General features: G+C 46.1%; 1 protein-coding gene across 2 annotated transcripts in view; it reads right to left on the bottom strand.

Annotated features, from left to right (window-relative positions):
* LOC119401541 (protein NDNF-like) overlaps nucleotides 1–24,773 on the bottom strand; it is a 202,419-nt gene extending 177,646 nt beyond the window's left edge. For both annotated transcript variants that reach the window (XM_037668433.2, XM_037668441.2), the window contains exon 1: nucleotides 24,510–24,773. The gene's annotated coding sequence lies outside the window, so the exon portion shown is untranslated. The remainder of the gene's footprint in view (nucleotides 1–24,509) is intronic.
* Nucleotides 24,774–25,731: the final 958 nt, after the last annotated feature.

Here is a 25,731-nt window from a genome sequence, read left to right as displayed (position 1 = left end):
TTCTCATGCAAAAGTGTGAGCGGCACTGGCTTTAGCGCCGCTCGGCAACTGGATGAACGAATCTGAGAATGAGTAATGTTTCAGTGTAGGTGCCACGCTTCGGCTTGTGGTCTTTACAAATTGACAATTTGAATGCGTGCCACGGGAAACATTTTTCTTACCCTTTTAAAGGTTCGCGTTGGCTCACGTACATAGTGTTTTCTGCGAATACACACGCGGCGAAGCTCTATATATACTTAAGTTTGCTGCTGGTGCATACGTTCACACTAAAGAATTACATTCTATCGTCACGCGAAACGTGTCAAATTTAATAATAGCGCAACCGTTTTAAACGAACATGCTTCAGAGAATTCAACCTCTCTCGAAAGACGATTCGTCAAGAAGGCAGGCGGCTCGTTTAATTTAGCGCGCTCTCTCGTCCTTCCAGAAACTCTGGCCTCAGCTGTTCCCTTTTACGGCCATAAGAAGAAGCAGGAAAGAGCGCGACACAGCGAGAGAGAAAATGAAAAACAAAATTTAAAAATATGTCGCGCGCCCTTGGTCGCGCTGCGAGTCTGTCGCCCTCGCGGGGTTTGCTGGCATCGCGCTCTACTTGGGTGGCCTCCTGTGACGCTCCGGTTATGCATTCCATTGCGAACATGCACATATTCTGGCTGACACTCGGCGAAAAACAATGTACGGATGGTATACCTCCGAGCGCGCTGCGTTCAGGGTCTGCAGAACATTAGCTGCCTTCCTCAACTTTATATGAAGAGAATGAGCGCTCGTGTGCACGAGCTAATTAGCGTCGCTGCGGGAGGTGAGTCAGCTCAATGTCGAAACAAAAGCACGCGGGCAAGTTTACCGCAGTGGAATGCGTTCCAAGGACGATTTGCATTCCAGCCGCAGCGCCTACCCTCGTTTGCGTTGCAAGCGCTGTTCGGAAAGCTACCACTGCAAGTTTGCGGCTTAACTGCTGTTCAAATGTCTTCACTCGCAAGTCGACGCAAAGCCGACAGCTCTGTCTGAATCAGCCGTCGCCGTGAACGGATATACGTGTAAACAACGCCACCGGATTACTGTGACGGGTCGGCAAAGAGAAGCACTCCGGCGACAGTTTTCGCCTGGTTTCGTGAAAAAGCGTCTTCCGGTCGTGACAGTCTGCGTTGTAGTGAAGCATTGTGAAGATTTACTTTAGTGTTTTGGAAAAGTCATTTATATTTTTTTCTGTTGTCTTTATATATATGGGCAACTAGCCTAAAGACAAGCGTAAACAAAACGAATAAAAAGCACCAACAATGACAAAAGGAAGCACGCATAACACACAGTAGAGGGAAGGAAGAAATATACGGTTAGAAGGCGTCGACCGCGTCCATGTGCCGCGTTCTCGCGTCCCCGGGGCCGTCGCATTGACCCTGACTTTCGCCACGTAGTGCGTGACGTCTCCGTTTCAGGACTGGGTCGGTCGCCGCGGAGAGAGACGCAGTCGAGAGTTCAGTACGCGGAGGTGGACGCGTACGGCGGGTGAGGACACCGTTGCACGGCTCCGGGCTCGCGGAACAAGGCAGGCGGTGCGTCGAGAGCTCTCTTTCCACGAAGAGCTCCTAATGAGAGGAGCCCGCTACAATACGCACACTTCTGCTTTCGTCCTTTACAAGCCACAGATGCGGCTCTTTCCAGCGAAGAGTGAGAAGAAGGGCGGGAGACGAGTCCTCTAGGGTGTGACCCCCGAGAAAGCCACAGCGAGACACGGGACCCTCATCCGGCGTGCCAGACTCTCGCCCGAGCCCGGTGGTGCGCGCAACCACTGGCTGCGGTACTGATGCGTAGATATGCTGTAGCATACGAGAATGGAAAGCCTAGATGGGTGACTGAGTGGTGTCTCTGGTGCGGAGCGTGCTTCAGAAGCGCAGTATAGGGGGGGGGGGGGGGAGGAGGGGCCGGGTAGGCATCGTTGTTTTCGTGTTGTTGCTTTTGGTTCGGTTCAAACTTTTCAACTTGTGTGACACAAGTTGTCATCGGTATACACACACGTCATCGGTATAGTAGTGTCAGTGCTGGAGGTGCACCTGGGCGACCGGCGGTGCCCCGCTCTCCCTAAAGTGCTTCTACTACACCGCTCTTCTCTGTTTTAGTTTCTCTTTTCGCTGGCACGGAGTTTAGATGAAGGGAAGACAAGCACGACAATAGTCTGGAGGCAGACTGTTTCTCTCCTGAGAATCTTGGCTTCTCAGGAGCCAGCCGCCCAGAATGAGGGAAAACAGGACGAAACAGTAACGAGAACGAGGATGAGGGGCGAACTGGAATAAATCGCACACGCGCGCAGAGAGAGAGAGAGAGAGAGAGAGAGAGAGGGAGAGTAACCGAATGGCGCCGTGGCGACGCCTCTTTCGTACATTTTTGACCCCAGTTCGGGCTTCTGTTCTTAGTTATTTCTTCCGATTTGACGCCTCCGCTTTTCGTTTTCCGGCCCCGAGAGAGCGAACGCGATGAACGGAGCCACAGAGAGGAAAGCGAGGATGACCCTGGGCCTAAAATGAATGCGCGCCAGTGGCTTTGATAACGACAATGCCGCGGTCGTTAGGGCGCACAAAGCGACTCCGGAGAATGGCTCGGCCCGACGACGTATGCAAGCGATCCCGCGCGGATTCCTCACAGGGCGCGCGAGCGAGCGCCCGCCAGTGAAATAAAAGGGTCCACAGCGTACGCCACCGCCGCGCAGTCTTTTGTGACGGCCGAAGCCGTCGCTTTGTACCGCCCTTATCGGGGCTCGGGCCTGACTCGCCTCCAGATTGAAAACTCCCTTCCGCCCACCCCTGGCGCGCCTCGAGAGCCAGATTTTTCGGCGATCTGCGATCGGGAGCCCACCGACGTTTTTATCCGCTTCATTCGCCCGAAGGAAATTTGCTCTGTGCTTGGCATCGGCACCTGCCTTTAACTTTAGGTTACGCACTCCTTTCTTTAATAATAATATCCGAGGTTTAACGTCCCAAAACCACGATATGATTATGAGACAACGCCGTAGTGGAGGGCTCCGGAAAATTCTTTAAAAAGAAAAATCTCATTTAATATCTGCTTTGCGTAATCTGTACGCATTAACTCTTCACTGCTGTAGCAGCATCACTGATGTGCCCTGCAATCAATCACATACTCGAAATTAATGTTTTTTTCTGTTTTTTTTTTCACGCAAAAGAATATGAAACAACCATGGTTTTGCGTTAGCAAAAAAATTTCTTGCAGCACCGCCCATGAAGTGAAGTTTTTCGGGTTTATTAAAAATTATTTCCGCTCACGTCCATGAATCTTGACACAATATCCAGCCTATGAAGTATAAGAAAACATACAAATGCTGAAATACAAGGCACGTATCAATACTAAGTTAGGCAATGAGGGCGGAAAACGTGGCGGCCAGGTTTCTTAAAGAAACGTTAAAGATACGCAGGTTTCTTTAACTAATATCTCGGGACAAAAAAAAGTGTAAGTGGAAACCCGATGCGATGTACGAACTGACAGAGCTATGATCCGGACGCTTACGACGCGCGTTAAAGCCGCCTTGATGAGCTACATCATGCACGCTGATTTCGAATTTTTCAACACTTCATTATTGTAATTATTGTCAATTTTGTGCGCTGCGCAAAGATGAACACTTCATTCATTCATGCCTTCACTGTCGTGGTTATAACGTATAGATATGCAACGAAAGATATATCTACAAAATATAGAATAGAGAGAGAGAAAGAAGGAATATAGGAAAGGTAGGGAGGTTACCAGAGTACGTCCAGTTTGCTGATAGATAGATAGTACAGTATAGGGCTACGAATGAAGCTTCATTGGAACGTTCTTGTAAGTTTTAACTACGTGGGCTCGTTTAATCCGAACTAAAGCTTGGTGCTTTAGCATTTCTCCGCCATCGAAATCCGGGTGTGGCCGCCGAACTTTAGCCTTCGACCATTTTTTAGTCGCCGAACGAAATAGCCACTACCGCCTCGTGGCGGTCTCATATGCATACAACTCCAGCCGACAAACAGGCCGCGTTGGTGCCATTTCCTGCTCCTCGGAAGTAGCGGCGAAAGATATTCAGAAATAGAGGACGTGGGGGAAAAAAACAATCGAACGAAGGACGTATTGCCATTGTCGGTGCGTCGACGGCAAAATATCGACGTCGTACTAAATGGAGCGACAACAACGATCAGAATACGAAGCGGGGGAGGCCTTCCGCGTTCTTGCAACTTCACCGCATATGGAGAGCAGTCGAACCTGCTGCACGTAATGACCGTGCTGAGAGACGCGCAAAATTACTGCTTTCTCGGCTCCTTGTGATGTCACACAATTGTGTCAATATGTCGACACGCGTCGTCGTAGGATACATTATTTACGGTAAGAGGTGCAATACAGTTTATATGTTCGTGGTTTTCTTTTCTTTAAGCGCTCGACCTGCGTCGCTACTTCTCTCAAGAAATTTGGAGTTCTTACATAATTTTGCATATTTAATGTAAAAAAAGTTAGCGCGGCTTGCACTAAGTCGCGCAAGGCTGGGTGGGCACCTAGCTGGTCGTGACTTGGCTAGGCTTCTGCCCTCTCACCTCTCTCTTTCCCACCCCTTGCTATACTATACTATCTTTTGTTGTGTCTTTGTCTTTCTATTTCTTTTTTGCCTTTCTTTTTGTCTATTTCCTTTCTTTCTATATATTTATCTCTTCTTTTTCTTTCTCTCTTCCTTTCTTTCTTTCTCTATACTCGTTCTCCCCTCCTTTCCCTCCTCCTCACCCTCACATCTGTCCTCACCCTCACTTCCCTTTGCCACCCCCTTGCTATACTGTACTATACAAGGCTATGCTATGCTCTGCTAGCGTGCCTGGATAGCCGAGTGGTTACAAGGCTCGCCTTCAGACCGTGGGGACGCGGGTTCGAATCTCGCCTCGCAAAGAAATTTTTTTCGCCAAGAATTTCTCTCTTTCTCTATCTTTCTCTCTGCACTCGTTCTCTCGCCCATAAGGGTTATTGCATTACAAGCCGGGCAAATCGGCGCATGTGTTCTGGGATCGAAACAGAAGACGAAGGCGATAAAGAGGACGAAGAGAGCGCGTGCCGGTTCATGATGATGATCTTCTATCTACGACAAAGGCGAACCTCAACCATGCAGCCCTGCGGAAAAAAAAGAAAAAAGAGAGAAAATAAATAAAGAAATACAAATACAAAAAAGTAAATACATAAAAACTCGACATTAGGCTCAATTGTTATTCTGCGAGCTTTGAACAATTTCGCATCATGGTTTTATTGGAGAGAGCCGTGCAGGGCGGAATTGATTTGATCGCCGTTTTTCAGCTACTCGGCATTCAATAAGAACAGGGTCAGGAACCATGGCACGTCTTCGAGTACTGCGCACGTTGTTTTGAAGGAATTATTATCAGTCGTAAACAGAATGTAGAGGAAGCAAAAAATAGATACATTAAAGAGCAGAATAACTAAACAAGGAAGGAAGTTTAGAAGAGCAAGTTGAGAGAGAGAGATAGAGATAAAGGCACGGGAAGATATGCACCACACGCAAGTGGACAAGAGAACCGCCTCACCATCTTGGCCGAAGTCCAAGATGGTGAGGCGTTTCTCTCTCTCTCTCTCACACATACACGCACACACGCACGCACACACAAACACAGGTAAGGGTGGTGGTCTCTTTAAATTTAATTGAGCTGTAGCTAAGTAAGTAGCCCAAATTTCACTCAAGAATTTTTTCCCGATCCTCGTATAGGGTTCAAAAACCTGACGCATATCAGTTCTTGCGCTTTATTTCATATACGTGTCTCACTTGAACTCTAAGTGTTTAAAGGCAAATAAATGGGAACAATTTTGTCTTCTGCGACCCAAATAAAAGTAAAACTTTGTATGGCACTTTTCCTCAAAAGCGAAGTCCCAAATTAACTAAACACTTTCTCAGTCGCGTGCATTTTACAGCAGCGCGTGAGGCAGACTCGTGACCACACATGGCCTTGCCATTTGTGGTCATTATATTGCGAAGGAATGCATTACATCTTCAAGAAAAGCCACCTGTTGTTGCTGTAGACTATTTTATGGATGGGTTTCGACGCCGCCATATTGGGCTCTTAACCTTGCCATTTTTTTATGTTGAAGAACTAAACGAACTATGCTACGGTTGGCCTATACACATGGAAACGGTTGGGTTGGTGCATTCGGCGTTTCCTGACCTTATCATGATAAGGTCAGGAAATGTGCACTGCAGTGCACGTCATGAGATACAAAAATAAGAAAACATTCGTTTAACAGCCCAAGGAGGCGGCGCGCACATGTCTTACGTAAAATAGTCTATAGTGTGGATGAAATGCATGAATTTCAAGAGATATCGCTTTGAGCGATGTCACATATTTGGAGTTAGAAATCGGGGCAAGATGCTGTATTTCCAAACCGGTCATCTATGTACAGAAAGCATGTTCAAATATTTGAGTAATAGTCTTGCACGTAGCCAGTAAGTTTGAATCGACTTGCAATGACCACTAGCTGGGATGCGCAGGGCATCACTTCGGCAAACTTTGTTGCATTTAAAACTGAGGTGAGATGAGAGAGTTCTTTGAGTGCTTCGCACTGTAACTGAAGGCCGCCGAGGTGGCCCAATGGATACGGTGCTCAGCCGTCGACCTTGAAAGACACGGCTTCGATCCCGGCGGTCGCATTTAGATGCAGGCGAAGTTCTAGATGGCTGTGTACCGTGCGATATCATGTACACGTTAAAGAAACCACCATGGTTTGAAACTATGCGGAGCCCTCAACCAAGGCGTATCTCATAGACTTAGTCGCCTTGGGACACTAAAGCCCATAAACCGACCGTCGTGTAACTGAGGATGATGTCTGCTAAAATTTTATGGTTGTGTCGCATGTACGAATGCAGGATACGCGTATGTCGCGAAGATCACACCAATGCAAGCGAAAACCTATAGACGCATACCTTAACCGTCATTTTCCTGCTTCTGTTGTGTATTAATGTTTTCAACAGCTCATCAGTAGCAGAAACTATGCAAGAGCCTTGTCTACTCTGAGGCAAGTAAGTTTTTTTTTCTTTCTTTTTGAGTCGGCCTCTACGTACAGTGTCCAACAAAATGGGGCTACAGTTTTTCAGTTTTCGAATTGGCTCTTTTTCTACATCGAATTTCTTATGCCGGTATAAAACGAAGTAGGAAACGACGTCGCAATAAAGGCTGAGTTTGACCGCTAGGGCGTACTGATGGCCATCGCGAATGCGGCCACAGCCGCGCAGCGGGGTCATTCGCATGTGGCGGCCGCAGTAAAACAGCTTTTGTGCTCCCGGAAGGCCCTGAAATAGCCCGGAAACAGGTCTGGCGTCCACTTCTTGCACTTCCTCGTCATGCCTTTATATCGCGGGGAACGAGGCGAAATTACAGCGGCCACACAAAATCTATCAAAAGCGCGTTCAAAGTAACCTGATATTGTTCACATCCTGTAGCAAAATTATCGCAACCATTCGCACGAGCGAGGGAGGTTGAGATCCCACCTACGATATGATGATGCAGATTGTTCAAGTGTTTTCTTTTATTTCACAGTGAAAGCTGCTCGGGGCTCTTCCCCTACTCGTAAACGATATTTGCTGTCTTCTGTGACCACTGTCGCAGAATGATGCGAAAAAGAAATGCCGGGCGCCTGATGTATACGATGTGCGCCTGAGCAGAAAGCTTAGAAATTCACTGCAGCACTTTTGAGTGGCTACTCAATGCTTGCGTTTCTTGGGCCAGTCGCAGTTACCTAGTGGTAGATATACCTTAATTTGTAGTCGCATCTCCTCCGTTCGTCGTCCGGCCAAACGGAGGAGATGCGATAGACGACGAACGGAGGAGATGCGATACGTTAAGCAGCCAATCTCGACATTAAGCCGCCAGTAGTTTTCCTCTGCAAAGAAGCAGCTTCGCTTGGCTGAATTTTAAGTCTTAACATAAAAAAAAAGAAAAACGCCTCCGCAGAAGTTATTTGTTTCCCTTGTCTCGCAGTTTCGATGCAAGGCTTTATGTTTAAGGGTATCGGGCTGGAGGTGTACGAGTGAGATTGTTAGACCTATTAGCTCATACCCACCCTGAGGGAATGGCCAAAAATGAGGTAATTAAAAATTACATTAATAAAATAGAATTTCTCTGTAAAAAGAATATTTTTGTTAGAATAACAGCGTCTAAATAGACGTCGTAAAAGGGTTGGGGTGGCGAAGTGGCACCTGGAGAATAATAAGTAACTTCATAAAATAATAAAAATAATTTATGTAAAAACAAAATTGGTGAAGGGGAAAATATAAATTTGATTCTGTATCTGGAGTTTAAATTTAGTGGGCTCTACTGAGAAATATTCAATGGCAGCGAAGTGATTGAACTCAGTGGAGTTGTTCGCTTTCAGAACCAAGTAGGCATGAGCGTTGGCGCATTTTTTGAGGTGCTGTCCTGTTACTTGGAATCCACCCTGGTCGAGTTTAAGGGTAGTGTGTTTTTACAAAAGAAAGGGATATGTATTGGGTCAAGTGTTGCGCCGATTTTATGTAGCATATTCCTGGCCAAAATTGACAACCTCATTTGCGCTTCTTTGGACAACGAACATGTTATCCGTGTGTTTAGGTATGTGGACGACTTTCTGGTTTTTATAAGGCTTTTGCCAGGAGAAAAAGTGGACAGTGTTGCAGAGGGTATTTTATCTGTTTTTAAGGATTGTTCTCGAGGTTTAAGTTTTACCTGCGAACTACCACTCGACAAAGCCATAAGGTTTCTTGACTTACAACTAATGTTTTATGACAATGACCATGTTTGCTGGATCTTTTCGCCCCGAACAAAAGAAGCACTAATGCCATATGAATCCAACCAGTCGAAGTTGGTCAAGAGGAGCGTAGCGCTCGGTCGCCTCATGGACGCGGTGCAAAAGAGCTGCTCCCATCGCATGGCCTGTAGCCTGAAGGAGCAGGTCGAGAGGTTGATGGCTGCGGGTTTCCCTTTCTCGGTCATTACGTCTGTTGCGGAAGTTGGGTTGAAAAAAGTGAAGGGGCTTAAAGTTAGGAAGCCTACCGAGAAAATGAAGGATTTTGAAGTGATACCTTACATACATAAGGTTTCTCACAACATAAAGAAAGTGGCTGGAAAGCAAGGAGTCAGCGTGGTTTTTTCCGCACCATGCAAATTGGCAGGCTTGTGTGCGAGAATAGGCATCGATGGGAAAAGGAAAGAGGCCTGTCAAGTCAAGCACATGAAACCCTTTGTTGAGTGCAAGACTGGTGTTGTTTACTGCGTTCCACTTGCATGTGGCAAAGTTTATATTGGGCAAACGGGAAGATGTATAAATAAGCGGCTGCAAGAACATAATACATCCTTGAGCGGGGACTTGGGAAGCAATCTGGCTGTTCATTGCCGCAGTTGCATGAAATGCAAATCCAGTAAGCCGATGTTCGATCGCACGACCATTTTGGGCAGGGGAAAGACAAGATATTCGCGGGAGATTTTAGAAGCATTTCACATTGTGAATCATAAAGATAATTGTGTCAGCGATACGTCCTTGTCACTGACGTCGAAAGAGCGTGCCTACTTAGCGTAAATATTAAGTTGAAGTGTCACGTGTCGTGAGAAGTGATGGCAATGCGCATGTGTGAGAAGCCTTGTGCGGCAATGCAATTTCCAATAAAGCACAGTTGAAAGTCCAGCGTTCGTCCGTGTGTAACGCCTTCTTCTTGTGTACGTGTTTTCTGTGTTTTCGCTGGTACCCATTTTTCAAGTTCATAATGCACCAACTGGCCCAACAGCTAGCGCTAATGCATTCAATGGCAGTGCAAGCCTTCCCGTCGTTGTGCCCAAGAGTGAATGCAGCGAAAGATGGTAAAATTGGAAGGGCAAAATACAATCCAATTACGTGGAGCGATTTTTCTAGGGTTCGTTTTCTTAACCCAGTAAATATCCGACAAGAAATGAGAAAACATTCTATCTCTCCTATTACCTACATTAAAAACAATATTGGTCGCCGTGGTGAGCCAGTGGTTACGGTGCTCGGCTGCTGACCCAAAAGACGTGGATTCGATCCCGGCCGCGGCGGTCGCATTTTGATGGAAGCGTGCGATTTCAGTTCACGTTAGAGAAACCCTGGTCAAAAAATCTAGAGCCCTCCTCTACGTCAGTGCGTCTTACGTAGAGGCGTTTATACATGTTTAGTGTGACCGTTGTCTCGATCTCTCTTTTGCTTGTGACAGGAAGTGAGCTTCATTCGAGAGAAAACGCTCACGTGCTTTCGTTTGAAATTCGAGCCGTTATTTTAGCACTCTGGATGGAGCGACTTGATATTTTGCAGACACGATCGTCAGCGCACTACGTTTGTCTGCTGTATAAAACATAGTGACATGCTATATAAAAACGCTTCGAGAAAGCGTGCCGCATCAGGGGTCATTTTGTCACTGTGCGGCGAATTTTGCATTGCCACGAAGTAATTTTTAAGCCTGAAATGCAGAAACACAACAGTAAATTTAGGTAATTTACATCACTGTATCCAACCGCATATACAATTTATGCTTTTCGCCCATCTTTTATTGTAAAGAAGTAACCCGCTTGATCAATCCTGAGCAGCTCAGTGGTTTACAAATCGTTACAAGTATCGGTGTGATGTTCAGCCAAGGCTTCCTGACGCAGCATGATCCATATAGCAAACGCGGTATACGTGGGAGTGCGCACGCATCACGTACGTAGATATAAACGCCTCGGTTCATCCTTCAACTTGTACCCATAGCGAAGTTTTCGACGTTACAACACGAACAAACACGCTTCCTGCTCTTCTGAGGCGAGTATATACAGCTCGTAAGCTTGCGCTGTAGTCGTAGCACGTCTTCGATTCTCATGAATTAAAAACGCGTCGTCAAACGAAATCGTGCTCTGGGTGAAGCGACGCGTTTCGATCGTCACTTTCCGATCCATATCGTTTTCGGTCGTGTATGTGTGGAGGCGACTCTCCCACGAGGAGCAACAAATGCGACCGACTCGGTTCTCTCGAGAGGAGGTGCGCCGAGAGACGAACCCGGGGGCGTTGCCAAAGCTGTCGGCGCTCGACAGTCGCGGTGCGTTCGCGACGGCGGTGGGAAGGAAACCTTGGCCTTAATTAAAGCGCCGTCGTTCACTCGCCCGCAACGAATCAGAGGCCATCAGTTTGGTCTGCGACGTAAGGTACCCGGAGCAAAAATGTGGAAATCCAAAAACACTTGGGCGCACTACAGGGCTGCGCAGAGCCAGAGGACGGCGTCGTTCTTCCTTGCTCAATTTATTTAAGTGGGAGTCACCCACCACACCTTGTCAAACACATTGCGTCTGATGGGCCTTAACATGCGCAACACAAACGGTCGCAGCGCTCTCTACTGGAAGGAATGCGAAAGTGGGGACGCAATATATACGTCAGTGGTAAAAATAGCGAAGGCATTGTAAACTGCCGGACGCTAAATAGTTTCCAATTTATGACATACGCGAAAGTGAACAGGAACAGGGCATTACAGGAGGAAAGTTGCTAAGGCTTGGTGGAGCACAACGTGTAGTTCTGATAAATGAAGTCGCGGTGACATCACATCCGCTTACGGCTGGGTAAAGTAGTCGGAAGGAGCGGGAGAAAGAACGGGGGATGGCGGCTTCAGCGGTGGTTTAGTTAGCGTGCAGATTCTGTGTCAGCACGCCAAAATTTATTAGCATTGTGACAACCTTTAGTTTGCACTAGACGACAATGATGATGATGATGATGAGTGTCTTGAAAAAGTGCCAGAAGTCGATTGGGAGGCATACGTCATAAGAGCTTTTAAATGACAGAAACGATCATAATTCAAATAAAGGAATGTGTAATTAGGCAATAAAAACTGAAGTGTAGATTAAAGATGAGCTTAAAGAAAGGGAAAGCAAAAAGTGTGGACAATGGTGTATGAAATACTTCGAGCGTAATTTTGAAATCTCATTTGGTATTAAAATTTAATAATTTTATGGAAGAAAAAGAACTGATGCAGCTATGTCAGAGAATTATTAAATTAGGAAAACATCAGCAGGATAATATACTTGTTTGACAGAGGTAATCTGATACGGCTCAGTAAACGTATATGACTGTATCCTCTATAGCACCGATGCTCCAAGCCCAAGTAGCACAGTATATTAGATAAAATCCATCCGAGACTGCGAAGCCAAACCTTCGAAAGTAGTTTTTATTTTAATGGAAAACCACAAGCGAGACAGAAAAAAAGTAATAACAGCAAACAAAACCACCGATCAATCGATTTCAGCTCATGCAGTTGTAGCATTGAGGAGATACCGTCATACCAGATATGCGATATTAATTAAGCCCTGGGATACGACAGCGCAAACTTGTTAATTAAGCTTCAAATGTGGTCGGCTAGGTGACTACTTTCGATCGCAAGAAAACTGGAGATTCAAATACAACTATATATTTGAAGTGATAGACTTTTTTTTCTTCCATACTTAAAAAAAACTGCGTATATTTGGCCGCGGTGTTTTAGAAGTAGCCGACGTATAGACCCTTCGGAAAAGAGCATATAAGCGTATCGACCATTTCTGAGAACCTACGAAAGGGACACGTGCGTCGCATTGATCACACGATGAGATCGGAAGGTGCTTTACTCAAGGCACCTAAGTTTCGAACATACTCACGTGTGTGTGTGTGTGTGTTAAAAGGCACATATTTGAAGTTTCGTATAGTTATCAACGCAGTGGTATTCCCTTATTAAAAAAAAACACCCTGAAGTGTCGCGCATGGCAAACTACCACAACGAAATCATTGTATCTTGAATGCCCTTTGCAAACGCTGCTTTGAGGATGCCAGCGAAAACAGCTTCGAGGGAAGCGATGGTTCAAAAACGAGATGTTTCACTCGTGTTGAAACGACGCCAGATAACGAAGCCGGTCTAGGACGCGGACTCGAACAAAATTAGACACACATCGCACGTAATCGTCTGACGTCAAGCATAGACAGAATGTTCCATAACGCATCAGCGCATCCTTCAAGACTTCCGGAACTACCCGGATATGCCCTGCTATAGCTTTATAACGCGGAACTTGCACATTTACGCGCCATGCGTTCACGCACTGCTACAACTACCAGCAGAATCCTCAATGCGGCCTCTGAACGACGAGAACTATCACAATGGCCTATAGAAATCGGCTCTGCAATAATACAATGTTTTTGAACGGCACAAGAGGAGACGACATACAGGAACAACTATGTGCGAAGGGGTAGCCGTCAACAAGCAACGGTGACAACTTCTTGATTTATTTTCTATTTGAATAAAAAAAAAACCGCTGTGTTCGCCTCCTCTTGTCCCATTTAAAAGCATTGTTTTGTGGTCCTTGTATGTATATTATCAATCTGCCCAAGTTGGCACTCCGTTGAAACAGTGGTCATGCAGTATAGGTACTAAAAGCTAAGCGCTGAACATTCCTGTTTTCTCTACCACATGATGCTACACATCCGGAAGAGCGGGCGGGCCCGTACGCTGTGCCCGACTTTCTAAGAGCAAGTTGAAACAGTCTTGCGAGATCTGTGTGTGAGACACGGGTCTCAAAGAGAGCTCAATTTCTGTATTTCTATAGTAGAAGCCAGGCACAGCTTTCAACGGCGATCAAGGCAAAAATGAGATGTTATCTGAAAATTGTTGAACAATTTAGGACTATACCAGAAAAATTCATTGACTACTGCTCTACATTTGCTCCCCCAACGCGATGCTTCATTCGCGTTGGCGGAACACCCGCTAGACACGAAGTGTGCATCACTGCTCTTTCTTTTTTTTTATTGAAATAAAATACAAATGAAGGAGTTGTTGTCACCATTGCTTGGTGACGGCTACCCCTTTCCACTTGGTTGTTAGGATATAAAAATTAAGAAACAAAAATAATATCATCTTCGCCTCCGTCAACGTGAATTTCGCCGCCAAGTTATATCGCCTGTAGACAAGACTTGAGAAGTAACCTGAAACATACCATAAAATGGTGCGCGCTTAAGTCTTTGATGACACTTAAGGAAGTAATGCCTAAGTAGGAACTTCACGCTCTATGCCCGAAGAGTCAGAAATGAGATCGCCTCCGAATCCCAGCATTATCTATCATAACGTGGCTCCGGCAACCGTCTGCATTCACTAGCGTTCACGCGGTTGTGCTTGGTGAACTTCAATTTCTTGGCTCTGTGAACAGCGGATTGAGGCCGGAACAGTTTATGCCCTGTGCTCCACCAGAGAGAGGACGATGCGTATCGCAAAAAAACATTCTCCCGCCTTCTCTGGTCCCCTTGGAGCGCTGCTGACTGGAGCTACCTAGGCACGCTAGATGCGCGCGAAGTGTATTTCAGAACGGCAAAGAAATGCGCGCACTTGCGCGCACACCACGTCCACTCATGGGAGGGCAACTATGAATTCGGGTCGCGAGTGACAGCAGCTTTGAAATATTGCCCGATAATCAGTTTCCGGATTGCCGTGCGCTACCATCGCTCTTTCGCGGCCCGCGCGAGGCTCAAGTTCTCGTGCAGATACTTTTCGGCGCGCCTTTTAAAGCGGCGACTCACGAAATGCGCCGCTCTCTGTCGTTCATCATTCTTGTTCGTTTTCGCGCAGCGCCACGCGTTCGCACGGCGCTCGCTGCGGCGAGACGTCCTGGTGCTCATTGAAAAACCGCACGTAATCGATTTGACGGGCAAACCATTAAGGACCAAACACGCGGCTTCAACTTCATTTCTTGTTCTCCGTCGAAAGGGTTCGCCGGGCTACGATGCATGCAAATGACTCACACGGTTGCTCGCATACCGCATATCTCGCACCCTCGTGGCTACGGCGGACTCGCCGTTGCGTGGAACCACGTTCCGAACCGGTAACAATAGAAGCGGCTGACCCAACGAAACAAAAGCTTGCTCGGAATTCGCTTGTGCTCATGAATCGCATCCGCGGATCGGCGCGTGAATGATGAAACAGTACGGGTTCAAATGCGCGGCGCTTTGCCTGCGGCGAAAATGTCTTACACCATTGAGCGCACGAAATAAAGTGCAAACTAATCTAATGTGGAGCGCACCGTGAGATCCTGCACGTCTTATCACACACCTTACCTGACCACCTTATGTGTGCAGCTAAAGAAGAAATAACAAAAAGCATAGTGACTGCAGTTTCACTTGGGAGAGAATGGACTGACTTCTCAATTTACCATGACCTCTTGGGGCAAAAAGAGCACAATAATACGACGAATAACAATGAGGCACGATGAAAGAGTCACAAGCCGGATGTATGTAAAACAAAGAGCAAATGTGACGGAATGAGTCGATGCCTAATGAGGCAGCCGACTTCCTACACACAGAAACTACGGTTCTACGTTGGAATCCGCAAAGTAAATGAAAGAACTACAGAATTCAATGACGTGACTTGTCACAAGATGGAACTGAACCTGCTCTACTGATGACGCTCTCGCACCGATGAATTTGCTCGGATTTGGGCCCGGTCAACTATACTCGGTTGGTTCGAACAATGCTGCCTCCTTTGAGCATTGAATGGGTATAAAGGTGTCCAATTAAGTTGTGTCGAGCGTAAAATGGTGGCGGTGCAGTGGATTGCAAGGAAACGTGTGTTCATGGGCGCCAGGTTTGCGCACCGCGATCAGCGCACGAAAGTGGATGGCCCCTTGGGTACTTATAGTTCGCGCAATTTCTTCATAACGCGAAAAATAATAGGGCAATAGGAAGTTCCAAAGCGCTGAATAGTATAGTTCCGCAAAGACTTCACAACTTTCTGAGGGGAATATATTTCATAAAAATAAGACTTGGAACGATAATTACTTGTGGTTTACTAATTGTGAAACTATTATAAAACTGCGCGACGTGTTCGACTGAACAATTAAAAACCAGTTTTTGTCGCGTTCTCCGCCAGTGCAGGAGGACACTCGAGCCAGAAACAAAAGTTAGCTGTAATTATTCAAAATCCCGGATCAACTTGCACTAGATCCCTAGCACAAGGCGCACTTTGTGATGTGTGTCAAACGTCGTCATGATATGAGAATATGTTTCAATTGTGGAGCGCACATAAAGCAGAATAGGAGTTCAGTGGACAATGTGACTACTTTTGAGAGTAACTACGCGGAGCAGCAACAGTATAAGCAGCGGAACAAAGTGGCGGAGGGCCACTTAGAGCATGACATGCTTGTTCACGCTGAAAAAAGAAACATCCCTCATTCCACACACACAAAAAAAAAGTTCAGAAAAGTAAACACACGAATGAGAGCGTCAATAAAGAGGCCAAAGACAGCAGCATTCCTTATATTCATTTGCCACTGCAAGAACAACCGAAGTCACCCTGGAGGCTTTGCAAAATGAACGAGTAGGTCAAAGTATTGGTTCTTGCAAAGAGAATGACACAGTAGCGCTACGTGCTAAAACAGAGTGCCCCTAATTTCTGCTGTTGTTCCGTGTTTGCATTTGTGTGTCAGTGAAGGAATTCGACGTCAGTAAAGACATGCATGAATTTAGTACATCAAATTTCATCACCTGAGATCAGAGTTGACTCTAAGGAGATTTGATAAGATTGAGCTGGACCAGTTCACTTATCTCCTGTCACTGGTTCCGCTGTGTGATCGCTCGGTTTCCGGATACTTGAACATTATTTTTTTTTTGTATTGGCAAAATCGTTTGAATAAAGTACAACATGAAAAGCTTTAATAGCGTTTGAAACTGTAGGCCTATTATTCACTATCATCGTTCGTGAAAAGCTTGAGTGTTTTTTTTGTTAGTATTATTGGATCACTTCAATACGCAATCTTTAGTATACCTCCAACAAAGGCCGAATTCATTATTGTTATAGTGGCTTCCCTTATAGCTATGATATTAATAGAAATTAAATTGAATTGATAATTAAGAACCGTCAGATATGGGGCATCGAGTTGATGCAAGTTCTCTTGGTTTACAGAGACACTTGATTTCGTGAATGGCTCTTCCAAGTTCTAGAAAAACGACTATATTAGCATAACGCGTATACACGATTCAATCATAGCATCGATGAAACAAGCATCAAAGTCAGCAGCTACTTACACGTATCGTACACTCACATGAGGTTAGCTTGACTTCAACGGCAATACAGAGCTTTTACAGGACCCTTTATCGATTCCGATTTAACTGAGCAGTATCGGCAATGCTTTAACTTGCATATTTTTCTGTATGCATACTTGTAGACTTCTATTTGATGAGTTAGCTGTGGCGTAGGTGATTCGTAGGGCTCCGTGTTTTCGATTAAATCCGAAAAAAAATCCGATAAACACTCGCCGGTAAAAGTTTTGACCATTCGGATTTATCCCATAAACTCTGATTTTAAAACGGCATTTTCAACCTTCAAAGGGCATCTTCAAAGCTGAGAGACACCAATCGAAAGGAGCGCACCTCCACCAGCGGCAGTAACCTCGTATGCTTGCGTCTATTACAATACGCTTTAAGGTTGTAATACGAAAAAGGTAAGTGTTTTGTATTCAGGTATTTCTGCTTGAATGTATATGTGTTTGTGCGTTCAAATTAACCTTCCAGACCTCTCAAATACACTTAGTGTGTTCGCACGTTTTCGTGTTCAGATACACTTTCATCTAAGATTCCAGAGTATTGAGAATAATAATAATAATAATAATAATAATAATAATAATAATAATAATAATAATAATAATAATAATAATAATAATAATAATAATAATAATAATAATAATAGGTCCTTTATTTCTGATCAAGAAGATAAGGGAGGCTGGGAGAAAAAGCTGAGAAGTTTAAGCAGCTTGGCTAGTTCCAGCCGCCTCAAAAGTACACTTTGGCGAGTTTACAGCAGTGCAAATCAACAGCCGTATTAACAGGGTCAATGAAAAGGAACTGAGAAAGAAATGAAAGGATGGAGAAACAGGATTATCAGAAACAATGCAACGCATTTTCATTGGAAATAAAATTAACAAGAACACATTGCAACAAATTATGATGCAAAATTAAACACCGAACTACGGAGAATTGGGATTTACGAGGAATAAACTCGGATAAATGCCGAATTTCCTCCCCAAAAATTAAACTCCGAAAAACACCCTACGAATTTCAAGAAAAATCAACTCTGAAAACATGGAGCCCTAGTGATTCAGTTACCCTGCTGCGTCATTTAGGCGCAACTCTAAACTAATGTTAACGTTAGCAGACAAATATAAGTTCGGACAATATGTATGTAATTTATTGTAGGCGGCGAGTCCATAAATTCAGTCAAATGACATTGAACTCGCTATTGTAAGCTTACAAGCCTGGCGTACCTATCCCGGCCATTATGATGGCCGCAGACAATATATTATGACAGATTCAAGGCCTATAACGTACTGGACTTTCTGCGACGCACTGTGGGACGCTAACAGAAACAAACTGGCCATATTGTACGAAACAAATGTTCGCTTCACACATGAGTGCGCTCTGGTGTCTGCTATTACGTGGTACTTGCAGCGTTCCTCACGAAGTGACGTAGAACGGTAGTACGACCCGTTCGCACCGTTGGCTCTAAGTGTTTCGAGCGCGTCGTGGCCTCGAGTGGTGGGATCTTGCGTGCTTGAATCACATTCGCCTCAGTGTCGCTTTCTGTAATCAATCGTTTGAAATTCAGCAGCGTACACCTCCGGTACCTAACAGAGGACGGGAGGTTCGAGAGGACTTGGCACACACAACCAGCATTTACAAGCATTTCGTAACCGCAAGAAATTTTCAGAATTATTCATGTCGGTTTAAAGCGACATGCAGGTTCATGCGGAGATATTTGGACCGATAGCCTAAATGGCTGTTGACCGCCTGGCAATACTGTATAAAGCTTTGTCGGTAATAAATACAAAGTTGCTATATAAACAAGAACTAAGTAGTTAACTTTTACTTGTAGGAGACAAACAACCACCTAAGCAATTAGCAAAATATATTCTGGAACATATAAAAGGAAAAGATCGACGCAATGCTTGGTTAGAAAAGAAGTCAGTGGTGTTTGCATATTATGCTAAAGTTTGTGGCAAGCTTTATATCAATGGGCAAGTCCCTAGCACCTGAAAGCAACACCCCCAGTGCCTTCTCTTCTTTCTTTTCGCTCCGTAAATTTCTCTGTCCTATATGCGCGCGACAGTAACCTAGAGGTGAGCCTGGTAGACCTGCCTGCCTTTCCTTCCTGCTCCTCAATATTGTCGTTCTCGGAAACCTCCCTGGGACCTCGAAAAAATAAATAAATAACAACAAATAAGAATCGCGTCTGCCTTTTCGAAAAATATTGCCCTAACTTCGTGTTTGCCATTTCTTTAAGACTTTATGTACTTACATTAAAACAAGCTCCATCGACAACAAGCTGAAATAAGTGCGCTGTTACGCGTCAGGGTCTGTATAAATAACTCAAGGAGAGAGAATGAAAAGGAAGAGTATGCGAGGTGAGTGGGCGTGGGCACATGTGGCGGCCAATACCCATTTAAACTTCGGAGACTCTGCTCTGAACGACAAGCAGTTTTTTCAAGACTGCTCTTTTGATAAGACAGGGACAAATAGCAAACTTACAGTAATATATACACAATTCACAGATGGTAAGACATGGTGATCGACTCCGGTGCTTGCGATATTCGCACTAATACAGTCAGGAGTAGGCCGCATGGTGCAGGAGGAGCCTTACTCCACTGAAATATTTAATGTTTAGTATGACGCATTTGTTATCTGGACATCAACTTTCGTTCTTGTATGCTAGTGTACGCTCTCTTTCTGGTACACATACCGTAATTAGCAATCGATGACTCCATTACACCTGTTGTATTTGGTTGTTGAAATCGAGCTGTTTGTTCCCATCGTTTATCTCCTTGAATACACATAGATTACACATGCACCACAGCCGATTATACCTGTTCATCACGCTTTCTTTAAAGGGGAACTCCGGGGATTTTTCGATACTCACCAATTTGAATTAAACTTTAAACATATGTTATCTTCGGTACCCTGATGATATGTGCCAAATTATACAACCGTAAGTCGTTCATTTTTTCGAAAACGAATTTTAAAATTGGTAGCAGATTCCGGAATCACGCCTGTTAACGCAGGCCACCCTGTGTGTGTGACGTAACCTGCCTACTCTTTTCGAACCCCGCCTCGCCCAGCAGACGATTGCAGCGCAGCGCTTTCTTCTACGAGGCGGCGACGACGCGAGCAAAGTTGTTCGGTTTTGTTAGCTGCTAGCCTCTTAGTCGTTGTTGACATCGGGTTTTACAGTAAGCACGCACAATATTGAGCAACGAGGAGATCGATGCGGGGCACGTCAGCTACTTCACGCGCCGGCAGGTCGAAATCAAAAGGCGATGCTTCCGCGCTCATATAGTAGCTGCAATCATCGCTGAACTCTTCACTGGTAAGTTGAGACGGGCTGGCACACCTTGATTCCGCGTCGATGACATCGCCAGCTTTCTTTTCGCGCGATAGAGGAAGCACGTGTGCTATGTTTGAGGAGGAGAGGTTGAGGAAAGGAAAAGGCGCAACTTCTGCAACCCTAATTGGGAGCACGGCTCAGCGCCTTGTGCTATGTTTACACCCTGGCTAGCCGTGACGGCGTGTAGCGGACTTCGTGACGTCATCGCATGCCCAGCACGAGCAGCTCAGCTCCCTGTTTCGGTTTCGACTCCTCGTTTATTGCTTTTTTAAAATTATTGACGAGTCCTTCAGCAAAATGAACCACCCTTGCTGCTACAGGACTTTTTATACTAGTTGAAAACGGCATTATCTCAATATGGTCGAAAATGCACCGGAGTTCCCCTTTAATGCGAAGGCGCATATAGCAGGAAATCGAACCGATGATGTAATTTTTTTCGAACTCAGAATTCCGCCAACACGGTCACTTTGCGCTAGGGATCGTAACATAATGTTCACATTGCGTGCTACCGAACGTCGACGGTTTTCAGGCTCGTTTCGTGCACCCCACAGCCTTCCTAATCTAAAGTCGGCTGCTGCTACGTTGGTGCTTTTGAACAGCGACGTGCTCTTTCGCTCTAACGGCGTTTGCACGGCGCGACATGAAAATCTATGCGCGGCGTGAAATATATTTGCGACTAAATGGTTCGGGACAAAAATACAACACTAAACTAAAATAAAATGTAGCCCTAGCCCGCATCTGTTGCAGTGTGCAGGCTGCATGTTTGCTTAGTATGGCCAAGGAATTTTGACGAGCTCGTCACTTGATGCACCGGAGTTGCCATATACATTTTCAGGAACGTCTGGGGGTTTTTAAAGTCAGGCCTGAATACACTAAACGTTACGAAAGAGCAGGGGACCCATGGCGTATGTTCATCCCCGTTGAGAATAGGGAATGACTGATTCACTAGAATCCGGAGTTTCCTTGAAGTTTATTTAGTTGCCAAACACGACACCTTTTTCTCCTCGTGGTGGGGTCATTTTTGATGAACGACCACGTATAAACGACAAATGACAAAAAAAAGCAAATTGTCCCACTTACATTCCGTGCAAGAAGATATCTGAAATGAGGCCAATTTACGCGGTAGTGGACATTTTCTCGTGTGCTTCACGATTTGTCCTGACCGCGTGCTGTAAACAAGCTCGGCAATCGTAACTTTAACGATAGCCGGGTGCACGGGCCAATAAACGTTAAGCGTCTTTCGGATCGACGCCGCAGCGGTCACCTTGTCTTTTAGTTCCTCTTGTCTCCCTCAGCCTTGCTGAACGCAACCTCAAGACTTGTATGTGGCGCTTCCCATGATACTATCGTCTCCTCTTAACGGCTGGACAAGCAGGTGTCGCAGAGCGGATGCGTGGCCAACGCGTAGCTACTGTACATCCCTTTAGGTTACCGGGTCTCTGCTTGAAACCACCGAACCGATGTAGCGGTCCTTTTTACTGAAATAGCTGTTGTACAACTACACCGGTGTAACCTACAGCGTCTCAAGGAAGCTGTGAGACTGTTGCTATTACATTTAAGCTGTATCTGTATTGCGAACTGTACGTTAGTGAGTGAAACAACATTATTTGGTCCACAATAGACGCGAGTAAACTCAACGTCACCTGCCTAGGCCCACTCGGGGACCATCAGGTTAAACCTGACGGCCCACGTGACACTTCTCGAAACTAAGTCAGACGATAATTACAGAAGATGGTTCGCCCATGTTTGTGACTGTCCATCATGCACGACTATGGAGGAGAAGCGTATGTACTTTGGAAGCACTCTCAACAGCATACGTGGATGTGTTTTGAGGTGCCTTAGAAAGAGAAAAACTTTTTATTCGCTCATTTTAACACAGTGAACTGTTGATCGGGCTTACTCATTGATCACTGGAAATGGGGCATAACAAATGTCACTGGGAACTTTCGCCACACAGTGTCTCTATGGAGCAATATCTATCGCGCCCTATTAATAGTTACTGTTGTTTACTGCATAACAAAGAAGACGGGAGTTGTTGCCAGAATTTATTACGGTGTCAACAAATTCTTTATTAAGCACTCGTTATTACTCTAAGAACTGTTGTATTCCTTCAAGGATTTATTAAAAAGAATCTTAAAGGCAAGATAGAAGCATATTATATATTGCCCTGCTCTGATAGATTATAAGGTGAACTTCCACATTAGGGGATAAACGGATTCACAGCAGGCTTTTTCTGTATGAGTATCTGTATGATCCGAGTACGTTTCCGCTTTCATATAAATGGATGTCATCGTACATTCATTACTTTCCGCTGTGCTACTTTCGACGGCCATGAGCCCAGAAACTTAGTGAGGGAAAGAGCCAACGAGAATGAACTACAAAAAACATCTTCCACAAACGCTACTTCTGTGTTGCCGACTCAGACGAGCAAGAACCAAACGGCAAATTTGATATGCGTCGCGGAACGCAGAAACAAGCCAGGAATGACACACGTTTTGATGGGGCACATCAAAATGGACGGATGGAGCTATACACTACCACGACATCTTTGATAAGTTGATGCTTCCGTACTCATTGTAACCTTGAGATCTGTAGGGTACTTATGACGACGGTCCCCTCAGTATTGGTCGCATTATATTACCACGAACCAAATCGGTGTCTAAAAAATACTTTTTTCTTAAAGAAGTTTAAGCACGCACCTGAGATTCATCTGTGCTAATTCGATGCCACATTATGGAGTGCCACTTACTATTTCTGATGTTGTCCGAGGATGTTCCCAATGGTTTAAGTTCACTTAGCTCTTTAACACTGCTGCACAAAGAAGCAAAGCTCTATATACGTTAAAATGAACAAGCCTGGCAACATTCTTTCTTTTTTTTTCCGGTTCATACGATATGCCATCTCACGCAGCACGACGCAAGTTCTTCGCCTTTATTGTTCTTCAACTCGGGTGTGGTCACGGTGTGAATGACTCAAAAGCTAGTTCAGTCAAACGGTTCTAGCGGAGTACGCCGATAAGCTGCGCGATAAATCTGTTCCGGTTGAGCAGCGCAAACGCTTCGAATAAGGCACATCCTGTGGATTCCTTATTGATAAGATGGCGCGCAGAGACGGATGAATAGTCAAACTGCTTTCTGTGATGTACTACGTCGTTCTGCTATTGGTCAAGAAGGCGTCCAAGTGCGATAGATACCTCGCATTTTTTTATTTATTTTGGCAAGGCCAACGAAATAGTTGACGTTTTTCGCGGGTGATCATGACTGCGTAGCATGGTACAGCTTTCGCGCCTGTCTCAATGCAGCTGCAGGCGCTAAAGCGCACAAATGGTCGCAGCCAAAGTGAACTGCAACACCTGGGCTGCCCCGGTTTGACTCCGTGCCATGTCAATCAAGTGCTAAAAACAGCGCAGAAGCACCGGTGGAATCTTAGCAGGCGCAGTTCACAGCAGCTGGCCGCGCGAGAGACACACAACAAATTGGACATAAATGTCATGTAGTAACAGAAAAAAAAGCATGGAGGAAAAAGGGAAAGGAGCTTGACGGAGTACTGGCTGCGCGCGCCAGAGCGCACATGTGGCGGGGCCTACTGCGTGTGCACCGCCACGACGCCTCGTAGCACTCATTGGATCTCCACTCTGGTCGACTCCGCCCCTGCCGTACCATGCTGTCCTGCGACTGCTCTAGCTTTGATCGATCGAGATCGATGGGATCACAACCCAGCGGCCACGTGCTCCCGTTCCACTCCTTCGACTGCGCGAAATTTCCTTGCTTCAAAAACGCGCGGTTTTTGAAGCAGAGAAATTTCAAAACATCAGACACATTCCATCGCTTGCATCTCAGCTCTAAGCGATGCCGCACCGCTTGTCCACTTCAAAGTACAATCGCAATGAGCGCGTTTAGGCGTTCTTGCATCCCACTTCCAGCTTCGCAGTGCATGTTGAATAGCCGCCGCACCTTAAATTGCGTTTCCACTGGGGTTCAGCCCCATTCTTCGCGGCTGCCGCTCTCGAAAACCGGCCAGGCGCCTTTTAAGTGTCAAACATCTCCCTGCGGTGTCGACTCGGTCAAACGAACAAACAATACGCGCGCGCGCGAAGACAGCAGAGTGCACTTACCGGCTCAGTGCAGCACCAGACGGCAGTGGCCAGGCATCCAGTAGTGATGGAGGTCAAGTCGGCACGCGCCGGCGTGTGGCGCGGCCGCGAGTAACGGTCCCGGCAGACCGGAGCAGGAGCACGTGCGCTCGGCGACGGACGGCCCGGCCAGGGGTAAACAACGACGCGGCGGCGAGCGGGCGGCTTCGGCGGCGGCGGCGGCTCCAGCGGCCGTGCGTCCTGGCGCTCCGAGTGGGCGCGAGCGCATCAATGAGCGACGGCGAGTGCGCGCCTCGGCCACAGACGGCGCTGCCTCCCCGCTGTCTGGCCTGCCCGGCACACACGACTCGTCTGGCAGGCGGCCGTTGTTGTTTTGCTGCGTGCCTCCTCCCCCACCTCGCCGCCACCAGCACATCGCACGACGGACCAGGATTAGAAGAAGAGGACTCCGGAGGAAGGGCCGCTGGCTCCCCATCTTCCGCGGCCCCGTCGTTGCTCATCGCGCGAGGAGCGCGTCGGAAGACGCTCGCTCATCTTCGCAGGCTCGCCGGTCCAGACCGATCCCAGTGGTGGTCGGCCAGTCCTTTGTGTATGCGCGCTCCGTTTCCCTTGACTAACGATAACACGCTTCCAGGAACCACGCATCCGTCCTTTGTCGTCCTTCCTGGACATATGACCGGTTGCTCGCTCGGGTCACTGACCGAATCGGGGGAGCTGAAAGAAACATCGTGCGCCATACTCTAAAAATTCACTCGTTCGGCATCTCGTTATTTTTGTCTATTTCCTATATATCATGGCAAAACTGCCTAGTAGTATTTCGTAACAGAGTAATTAGCATCCAGAGGGGTAATTAGCGTACCTCCAAGCATTCGTATCGGTTAAACGTTTTGTGCAAAGTCTCACACTACTCCAAAGGTCACCCACTTCTGCTTATATATCGCTTATCGAAAAAGCGGGGGAAAGAAGTATCATTGCATGGGAAGGAGAAAAAGATGAAAGTCACTAGAGGTAAGTGGATTAACCAGAACGAATGTTCGGTTGGTTACCCTAGAGTGGGATAGACGATGTAGAAAGAGAAGAAGGAAATATGAAAGGGGTCCTTTTTTCTTTAGACATTACAGTGTTTTTTAAATAATATGGTGTAATAGTAAAGCACCTGTCGTCTTCACGCTGATAGTCCACATCAACGGGGAAATACCTTACCGCTGCTAAAGTTACTTCGAGAAACTCATTAGCAAAGACT

The sequence above is a fragment of the Rhipicephalus sanguineus genome, chromosome 1 (genome assembly GCF_013339695.2).
Source record: "Rhipicephalus sanguineus isolate Rsan-2018 chromosome 1, BIME_Rsan_1.4, whole genome shotgun sequence".
NCBI classification, from domain to species: Eukaryota; Metazoa; Arthropoda; class Arachnida; order Ixodida; family Ixodidae; genus Rhipicephalus; species Rhipicephalus sanguineus.
This window is presented reverse-complemented; position numbering and strand designations above follow the sequence as displayed.